The sequence below is a fragment of the Podarcis vaucheri genome (assembly GCF_965113315.1).
Source record: "Podarcis vaucheri genome assembly, chromosome: 7".
NCBI lineage: Eukaryota > Metazoa > Chordata > Lepidosauria > Squamata > Lacertidae > Podarcis > Podarcis vaucheri.
The window spans coordinates 63484540-63494416 of record NC_138765.1 but is presented as its reverse complement, the minus strand read 5'-3'; the positions used below and the strand labels follow the sequence as shown (position 1 = coordinate 63494416).

At 42.1% G+C, this 9877-nt stretch overlaps 1 protein-coding gene across 2 annotated transcripts in view; it reads left to right on the top strand.

Annotated features, from left to right (window-relative positions):
- LOC309537863 (protein C19orf12 homolog) overlaps positions 1 to 9877 on the top strand; it is a 206520-nt gene that overhangs the window by 169481 nt on the left and 27162 nt on the right. The gene's annotated exons all lie outside the window — the stretch shown is intronic.

The window sequence follows — 9877 nt, the reverse complement described above, 5'->3', positions numbered from 1 at the left end:
ATATACTTCCAGATTATACACATGACTTCTATTCAACCATCAAAGGATCGCATCAGCCTTTGCAGTTGCAACCCAGGTGGAATCTACGCACACATTTTTAAAAATGCTGTGAAAAAGCTTTTTTAAAAAACGTTTTGAAAAATACATTGAATTTTGCATAGCTCACGGTTGCCATCTAGTGTCATGTTTGTATATTGCTCTTTGTTGTTGTTGTTGTTTAGTCGTTTAGTCGTGTCCGACTCTTCGTGACCCCATGGACCAGAGCACGCCAGGCACTTCTGTCCTCCACTGCCTCCCGCAGTTTGATCAAACTCATGCTAGTAGCTTCAAGAACACCATCCAACCATCTCATTCTCTGTCGTCCCCTTCTCCTTGTGTCCTCCATCTTTCCCAACATCAGGGTCTTTTCCAGGGAGTCTTCTCTTCTCATGAGGTGGCCAAAGTATTGGAGCCTCAGCTTCACAATCTGTCCTTCCAGTGAGCACTCAGGGCTGATTTCCTTCAGAATGGAGAGGTTTGATCTTCTTGCAGTCCATGGGACTCTCAAGAGTCTCCTCCAGCACCATAATTCAAAAGCATCAATTCTTCGGCGATCAGCCTTCTTTATGGTCCAGCTCTCACTTCCATACATCACTACTGGGAAAACCATGGCTTTTACTATATGGACCTTTGTTGGCAAGGTGATGTCTCTGCTTTTTAAGATGTTGTCTAGGTTTGCCATCGCCTTTCTCCCAAGGAGCAGGCGTCTTTTAATTTCGTGACTGCTGTCACCATCTGCACTGATCATGGAGCCCAAGAAAGTAAAATCTCTCACTGCCTCCATTTCTTCCCCTTCTATTTGCCAGGAGGTGATGGGCCCAGTGGCCATGATCTTCGTTTTTTTGATGTTGAGCTTCAGACCATCTTTATTTATCTTTATTGCTCTTTATAAAATGCTTATTTGCAGCTGTGTAGATGAGTCCCCTCCCTTCATGGATCGCTGCCTTGTTGTGGCGAAGTGGCTTGAATAACTCCAAGAAGCTCTGAGCTACGTCGTGCATGGCCACCCAAGACGGACAGGTCATAGCTGAGAGTTTAGACTAAATGTGATCCACCTGGAGAAGGAACTGGCAATCTACTCCAGTATTTTGCCAAGAAAACTCCGTGGACATAAAAAAGGAGAAGCTTTGAGAAGAAAGAGTTTCCAAGGCATGCTCTAGTTCATTGGGTCACGGAGAGTCGAACACAACTAAGACGACTAAGCAACAACAAAGATGAGTCCCCAATGTCACCATCCTGAACCAGTCAAAAATATTTAACTCTCCAGATCAGCCTTCACCATAATATCATGTGATTCCATATAACCATTTATCAGTGTCTTTCTTTCTTAAGACTTTGACTAATTTTCCTATTCATTAAATGTCTCCCAATATCCTATTTTACCTACCTGCGAAACAGTTCAAGATTAATCACAGTTGCCATGCCTAGCCGATTCTCTTTTCATGCATACAATGGCCACCATAGATTTCATGGTTTTGGAGTGAACATTCACTACGTACAGTTCTGTACTATGAAAGTTTAGGCACAGGCCTTTTCAGTTTAGCTAGGCCATAGGCTCCAAAAAAATAAAATAAATAAAATAAATATCAAAATGATAGTTTTATGAAATTATTATTTTCTTCAACATCGTTTGTTTTAGTCCTTTAAAATAATAAAATCACCTTGGCAGAAAGGTGGTATATAAATAAATGAATGACTGGATGAAAAATAAATATGCAAATTTAAGAGTATGTTTTTTTACACAGATCTGTAGAAAAAACAAGCAGTCGCATGCTGCAACTATGTCCCAGTGAGCTGCAAAAGAGGAAGAATGCAATGCACTTGGGGGGTGGGGAACATCCATTTCCTGAATGTGCACAGTATTAGAACATGCATCAAAAGCTTCATGGCGTCTCTGTTTAATTACTGCAGCTCCACGTACCAAGTCCAAGCACTTTAGAAGCTGCAGAAAAGCCCATAATTTGGCCTTAAATTATGAGGCACCAAAAAAAAGTAACTAACTCTGGGATTTAGTGGGCTAGCATCAAAGTAAATCTGATTTTAAAATCCACAGGGGAAGATTGATTGCCTCCCCTTTATCATGTTCACCGCTGCAAGTATTTGTGTAGTAGCGTTAAGCATCTGCTTGTCTGTTGCAAGCAGATGCTGTAAGTAGGATTTGACCTTTCTGTTTTGGAAAATTGCTTGAATGTTTAATGTTAAAATATTAAGTTATCAGAGCAGCTCATCTCTTTGGGAGAAAGGAATGCTCAATTTTACACCATGCGGGTTCTCAAAGTAACCATAAGAAGCATGAATAACTTCGGAGGAGAACAAAGCAAGCCATGTTAATGTGGAGGAAACTCTGGAAGTAAATAACAGCTGTTCAAGGAGACATCTCTTAAATATGTATTAATTAATTTGAAGTGCATCGCTTAAATATGCAAAGAGATTATCTTGCGTTAATTTACATTAAAACACTACAGCACTTGCCAGGTTCGTTATAGTATCCTAAGCTATCACTCCAGCCTACGCAACAGCATTTTGTTGGGTGTTGATTGCTTTCGATTTGCCCTTTTAAAAATGTCAGATAGCTGCCTCTTGTCTGGTCGGATCTGTCCTTATGCACACATTTCAGGCTTCTAAAGTTACTCCAGTTTCTATCAAGAGCAACATGGGCTTAGACTGTAAAGAGAAAGGACCAGGTAAAGGAGGGGTTAGACTTAACACTCCACAGAAAAGGGTCAGAACCACAGGTCTTGTTGACTGAGGAGTCCCCAGTCCTGAACGTGTGGTTAAAGGGATCCCCAGATTCCTTATTCTGAATTGATTGTAGCCAGTGTATGAAATCTTGTTCTTTTTTATCCAGGGTGGGGCTTCCATAGCTAGACTTAAGACTACATTTCATTGTCCAGTCTCTGAAAATGGTAGCAGGATAGTCCGTGTTCAGAGAAGTCTTTAGTGTTTGATGTTGTATTGTGTTTTTACTATTTTTTGTTGGAAGCTAGTTGTTGTTTGTTGTTGTCGTCGTCATCCCTGTCATTACTTATGAGTGGAAACCCGTTGCAGCAGGATCTTTAAAGTTCTCCCTCTGCTTTGCAATGCAGACTTTACAGCCCAATCTTTTATGTGTCAACTCTGTTGAGCTTAATGGAATTTGTGCCCAAGTAACTATGTATTCTTTTACAGTGGTGCCCCGCAAGACAAATGCCTCGCAAGACGGAAAACTCGCTAGACGAATGAGTTTTCCGTTTTGGAGGTGCTTCGCAAAACGAATCTCCTATGGGCTTGCTTCGCAAGACCAAAATGTCTTGCGAGTTCCTGCGGGGTTTTTTTCCTCCCCCCCTTTTTCTAAGCCGTTAATCCGCTTATCAGCTGATCCGATAAGCCGCTAAAAGCCGCTAATCCGCTAATCCGTCAATGGGCTTGCTTCGCAAGACGAAAAAACCGCTAGACGAAGAGAATCACAGAACGGATTCTTTTCGTCTTGCGAGGCACCACTGTACAGTGTATCTGAAGAAGTGTGCATGCACACGAAAGCTTATGCAGTACCCAGAACAAACTTATTTGGTCTCTAAGGTGCTACTGGACAATTTTTATTTATTTATTTATTTAGATTCCTTCCTTCCTTCCTTCCTTCCTTCCTTCCTTCCTTCCTTCCTTCCTTCCTATACAGCCTTAGGCATATCTGCACCTGAAGGCAAAGCAGTACACTGGTACCTCGGGTTACAGACGCTTCAGGTTACAGACTCCGCTAACCCAGAAATAGTACCTCGGGTTAAGAACTTTGCTTCAGGATGAGAACAGAAATCGTGCACCGGCAGCGCGGTGGCAACGGGAGGCCCCATTAGCTAAAGTGGTGCTGCAGGTTAAGTACAGTTTCAGGTTAAGAACGGACCTCTGGAATGAATTAAGTACTTAACCCGAGGTACCACTGTAGTAGAAATGAGGAATCTTCTTGTTTCAATCATTAATGGTCCACAATTGGACAATTCCATGTATCAGAATTTACTTATGCTCCCACTATAATTGCATTATTCTATTTTAGTCCTTACATTCTGAAATTGCTTTTCTATTGAGCTGCTCAGGATCTCTAACGACACAGCTCACTTGAATCTGGGGGACTCAGGTAAGGGATTATGGTGGTGATGTCACCCTTTGCATTAGGCAGAGGCTAAATCCTTGTATTCAACATGACCCCTGCTCTCCTGGACTAAGACAACAGCACTGAGATGTGGGGTTCTTGATATTTACTGCTTCGTTATCTTGGCCTTTTCAAGCATACTGTCCTCGGTTTCTTAACCTTATTGCCACGTTAGTCATGAGGACTAGAAACCTAAGAGATGAAAGTTTCAGGACTGCAGGTTTCTGAGCTACGATAAAATGACAGAAGGGGCAGCCTTCATTTGTCCTGTAGTTTGTGTATTGCCACTTAGGATTTACAGATGCATAATGCAGTTTTTTGCCAGTATATTACTGGTTACTTCTTTTAATTGGAAGCAACAGATAACTATTTCTAGTAAGACCTGACTGTAAAGATAATGCAGTCTGTAAAAGATTCATATGTTGCTAGAGATTGGTGCTGCTGGAGAGAGAAACTACGACATTTTGTAGCACTTTGCATTTTCAACAGTTTATCAAGGTTTGAGAGTGCAGATTTCCTTTGGGGGAAATTAGTTCTTAAGTTTACAAAGTGCCCCTGCCATAAATACCCGTAAAAAGGACAATTTGGTAGGTCATGTTTATTTTTAAGCAGGTCAAAGGACATTAGTATGTTCAACTACATAAATCTGTCTGGTACAGTACAGAAATCCTCATGCCTTCATGTCTCAAAGGGTTTTGCTTCTAGATCTGTAGAAGTGCAAATATATTGCTACACAATGATAAAAAGAAGGTGTGTGGGTGTTTTCCTCCCATCCAACACTGATACTTGTGTTTATTGCTTTAAACCATTTATATACAGTGGTATCTTGGGTTACATACGCTTCAGGTTACATACTCCACTAACCCAGAAATAGTACCTTGGGTTAAGAACTTTGCTTCAGAATGAGAACAGAAATCGTCCTCCGGCAGTGCAGCAGCAGCAGGAGGCCCCATTAGCTAAAGTGGTGCTTCAGGTTAAGAACAGTTTTAGGTTAAGAACGGACCTCCGGAACGAATTAAGTACTTAACCCGAGGTACCACTGTACTGCTTAACTACAGTAGTCTTGCCTCTAAGCAGTTTACAGAGTCACCGTAAAGTCACCACCATGTGTGCACCCAGAAGACTATTTTGAATACATGAGCCCTCTTGTTGGTGGCTGATATTTGCACTGAAAACTAGAGCTTTCAACGTGGTACATTACATTATAATTAATATGATGGTGGTAATGGTGATTATGACAACTATAGTGGATGCAACAGTCAAGGGTCTGCCTCCCACTTTGATGCTGCTCTCCCTTCATTCACATTTGTGTCTGTTGTCTAGGAAGCAGTCAGGAAGAAGAGAAGCAGTAACACACATGCCTCTCCACCCCACATGCAAAATAATACTCATTTGCCTTGCCATCTATCTGCTTTGATCTAAAATACAGAACCTGATGGATGCCCTAGGTAAATCAAACGTTTTCCATCTGCCAAAAGGGTTTTGCAAAAGCTTATTTCATGCCATTACCATTTTTCTGTTTCTAGCAGTAAATCAAAAAAGTATCAGCCCATTCATCCACTTTAAAAAGTAACGCCTTGCCTTTGTGTAATTACCCAGGCCCAGTGGAGACCTCCATACACAGTAAATCTGTTCATTTAAAAGGTTTCACTTTTAAGTACAGCGGTGACATAAATTGGTGGAGAGCAAATTTATTTATTTAATAGGTTTATTCTGTTAACTGGCCTGATAACTGTTAAGACTTCTGCTGCTGCTTCATATGGCAGGGCTCTTGCTAATGTCTCTGATTTATTTCTGCAGCGGATATTTATGTACGAAGGTCTAACTCCATCTAAGAGTGGTGGAAATTGGTATGTGGTTATGATTTATTCTCATTACTCGCCTGTACTTAACTGGTGTTCAGGGGACCTTCATTGTCTCTACAGCAGATTTCTGAGAAATTAAGTAGCTTAACAAGTAGCAAGAAGGGAAGCTGAAGAGAATATGGCTGAATTCAGAGATCGCTTTGTTCCATTTCCCCAACTTTTCCTTGCCTGATAATTTCCATGTTTTATGTGATCTTTCACACGACGTAAAAGCCACTTGTGGAAATCTAGTGGAATCCAGCAGATGTTTTAGTGCTCATTTCCATGTTAATTGCTTCCAGGGAAAAATCCTACTGCAACCCCATTAACCTAGAATAGGAGTAGGCAACCTAAGGCCCATGGGCTGGATGCGGCCCAACTGCCTTCTCAATCCGGCCCGCGGACGGTCCAGGAATCAGTGTGTTTTTACATGAGTAGAATGTGTCCTTTTATTTAAAATGCATCTCTGGGTTATTTGTGGGGCATAGGAATTCGTTCATCCCCCCCCCCCCAATATAGTCCAGCCCACCACTTGGTCTGAAGGACAGTGGACAAGCCCACGGCTGAAAAAGCTTGCTGACCCCTGACCTAGAAAATCGGGGGAGCTTTCCCTTGTTTTATTTATTTTTTGCTGGTTTTGTGGATCACGCCGTGAGATGAAAGCTGGGGCTGCATTCCGGCGTACAGTGGTACCTTGGGTTACATACACCTCAGGTTACATATGCTTCAGGTTACAGACTCTGCTAACCCCGAAATAGTGCTTCAGGTTAAGAACTTTGCTTCAGGATGAGAACAGAAATCGTGCTCCGGCGGTACCAGGAGGTCCCATTAGCTAAAGTGGTGCTTCAGGTTAAGAACAGTTTCAGGTTAAAAACTGACCTCCAGAATGAATTAAGTACTTAACCCGAGGTACCACTGTACTTGAACCATTGCCCAGTAATCAGAGGTGGCTGGAGTGAGAGAACCATTTTTTTCACGGTTGCTGCATCACTGCCAGATTTATTGGACGGCTTTCTTCCTCTTCCGCTTCCTTTATGTTGCTGTGAGTAGCACTGTACTCAGCACTGCTCTGGAAATCTTAAGAAACCAAAACGCACCAGGGCAGGTTTGAAAACAGTGGTTAGATTCAGGCTAAGGAGAAGGCCTTGAAGCTCCTTGCTAGAGCATGCACTTGGCTGCTAAAGATCTCTGATTCAGTCTTTCATATTTCCATGTGGGGCTGAGACTCCTGCCTGGAGAGAAGTTGTCAGTGTTATACGCAGGATGGGGAACCTGTGGGCCTCTGGACAATGTTGAGACCCCAGCTTCCATCAGCCCCAGCCAGTGCAGCTGGTGGTCAGGGATGATGGGAACTGTAGTCCAGTAAACATCTTTGGACGTTAAGCCTGGACTCAAATTAAGCCCTGTTTCTTCATTCGTATACAGTGCGACTTCGGTTTTTGAACGTAATCCATTCTGGAAGACCATTCGACTCCCAAAAATTCAAAACCCAAAGTATGTATTTCCGGAAGCATGTACGTAGGGAAAACTCAATACGGAAGCTGTGTGGCACCTTCAACTTCCAAAAAGTGTTTGAAAACCAAAGCAATTACTTCCGGGTTTTCGGCATTCGAAAACCGAAATGTTTGAGTTCCGAGACGCTCAAAAACTGAGGTTCCACTGTAACGGAACAAGGAAAAGGCCTGCTGAATACGCAAAACCATATTAATGTAAAGCCTAAAATGGGTAGTCTGAAATCAACTATAATTCTGTGACATGCCTCTCCCTGCCCCCGCCCCCCTTTCCCTTTACCCAGTCAAAGAAAATGTTAGGGAAATATAATCAGCAGTGAAACAATTAAAATAATTGTCTTTCACAAAGAGGGTTCTGCACAATATTTTTATAAATTGAAGTCGGATGTGTGGTTGTGTTTTTTTTAGGGATATATATGTATGTTTGTCATGCTCACAAGCCATCTCATTCCTCCCCCCGCCCTTTCTTCTTAAATCCTATTTGTAAATCTCAAGGGTGTCAGTTCTAAAGCAAGACAGGCCCAGCTGGCAGAAACTTGCAAGTGAAAGGCTGAATTTTTTAGCAGCTCCGAAGTTATTTTTAGAAAACATCTTTAGCTTTCCAATAAATTAAGATTGAAAGGCAGCGTCTTAATAAAAACAGAACAAGGAGGAACAATACCAGAGCAATCAAGCGGCGAGCTAAAAATATTGTGCTCAGGGATGGTGTGGAGCCGTTCTCCTCCTTTCCCATAATCCCTTGACACTTTTACTCTTGGTTTTGGCATCACTGTCCGCAGGTTTCTGCGCTTTCTCCCATGAATATTAAGTCCAGAAATTTGTTCTTTGTGAGAAGAGAACTTGGGTGTCTGTAGAGTAGGGCTGCCACCCAAATGAAGAAAAGTTTATAATTGATGAATCATTTAAATGGGCATAAAGAATACTTTAAAGAGATGGGAAAATCTGTGGAAGAGCATATGGGTCCCCACCTGCAGTTCAAAGTTGCAGTAGTCCAGTTGGAGTGCTGGACTAGAACCTGAGAAACCAGGGTTCGAATCCCCCACTCAGCCACAAAGCTCACTAGTCACTGTCTCTCAGCCTATCCTACCTCACAGGGCTGTTGAGAGGATAAAAGAAGCAGATGTGTTTGAGCTGCTTGGAGTGGGACATACATATCATAGTAAATCATAATCATAATCTTATACAGTGGTGCCCGCAAGACGAATGCCTCGCAAGACGGAAAACTCGCTAGACGAAAGAGTTTTCTGTTTCGGAGGTGCTTCGCAAAATGAATTTCCTATGGGCTTGCTTCGCAAGACGACAATGTCTTGCGAGTTCCTGCTGGTTTTTTTCCTTCCCCCCTTTTTTCTAAGCCGCTAAGCCACTTATCAGCTGATCCGATCAGCAGATAAGCCGCTAATAGCGCTAATCCGCTAATCCGTCAATGGGCTTGCTTCGCAAGACGAAAAAACCGCTAGACGAAGAGAATCACAGAACGGATTCTTTTCGTCTTGCGAGGCACCACTGTACCCCTCAGTCAGAACTAGGCCTTAGGTGAGCTCCTGTTCTTTCAAAGTCAAAGGCCTTTGAGAGGAAGAACCAGTGTTTTCTTATGGGGGGACGCATACCCCTAAACATTTTGTGAATCTAAGTTTGGCCTCATTGAGGGGCACTATTTCAATATGAGTAGGAAAATGAGAGTATCCCTAAAGATTGTTTTTAGGGGGGGGGAGCACTGGGAAGAATAATGTATGTAAAGTGCTTTGAACACTTAAACATGCTATAGCTATATATAATTGCTTTAATTTTTAGAAAACTCCAAAACAAATGCTGTGTAGACTAATAAATACAGATCTCCTCCTTTTCCAGATAACATGCGTCATGTCATATGTGGGTATTTGTTCACTGAAGTTGATTTCCCCTAATTTAAAGCATAGGGTAACGTGGCAAAAATGGCTTATTAAGAACGCTACCTCTGTGAGATTTCATGAGCTATAGCACACCCTAGTGATATCAAGAAATTAGAAAACAGAACCAGGTGGTTTAGGTGCCTCACAGAAGCTGACACACTAAAGAGTTATTGCGAGCTGGCAAAATTCCTTTGAGTACCTTGGGGAAATGCGTTTAATTTCCATTTTTAAAAAGGGGGTGGGCATTGTAAGAGCTGTAAAATTGTTGCAGCGCAGCTGCATTCATCTCATCATCAGATACTGCAAGGAAAGGGGAACCCAAAACGTCAGTTTGTGGGCCCACTCTACCACAAACAGGATCGCAAAACAGGCCTGAAAGGTCACATAATAATAGTCACAGTTTTCATATTCATATTAATTCATGTTGTTTTTTAAAAGTATGGAATATTTAGGTACATTTTCAAAGTGGTT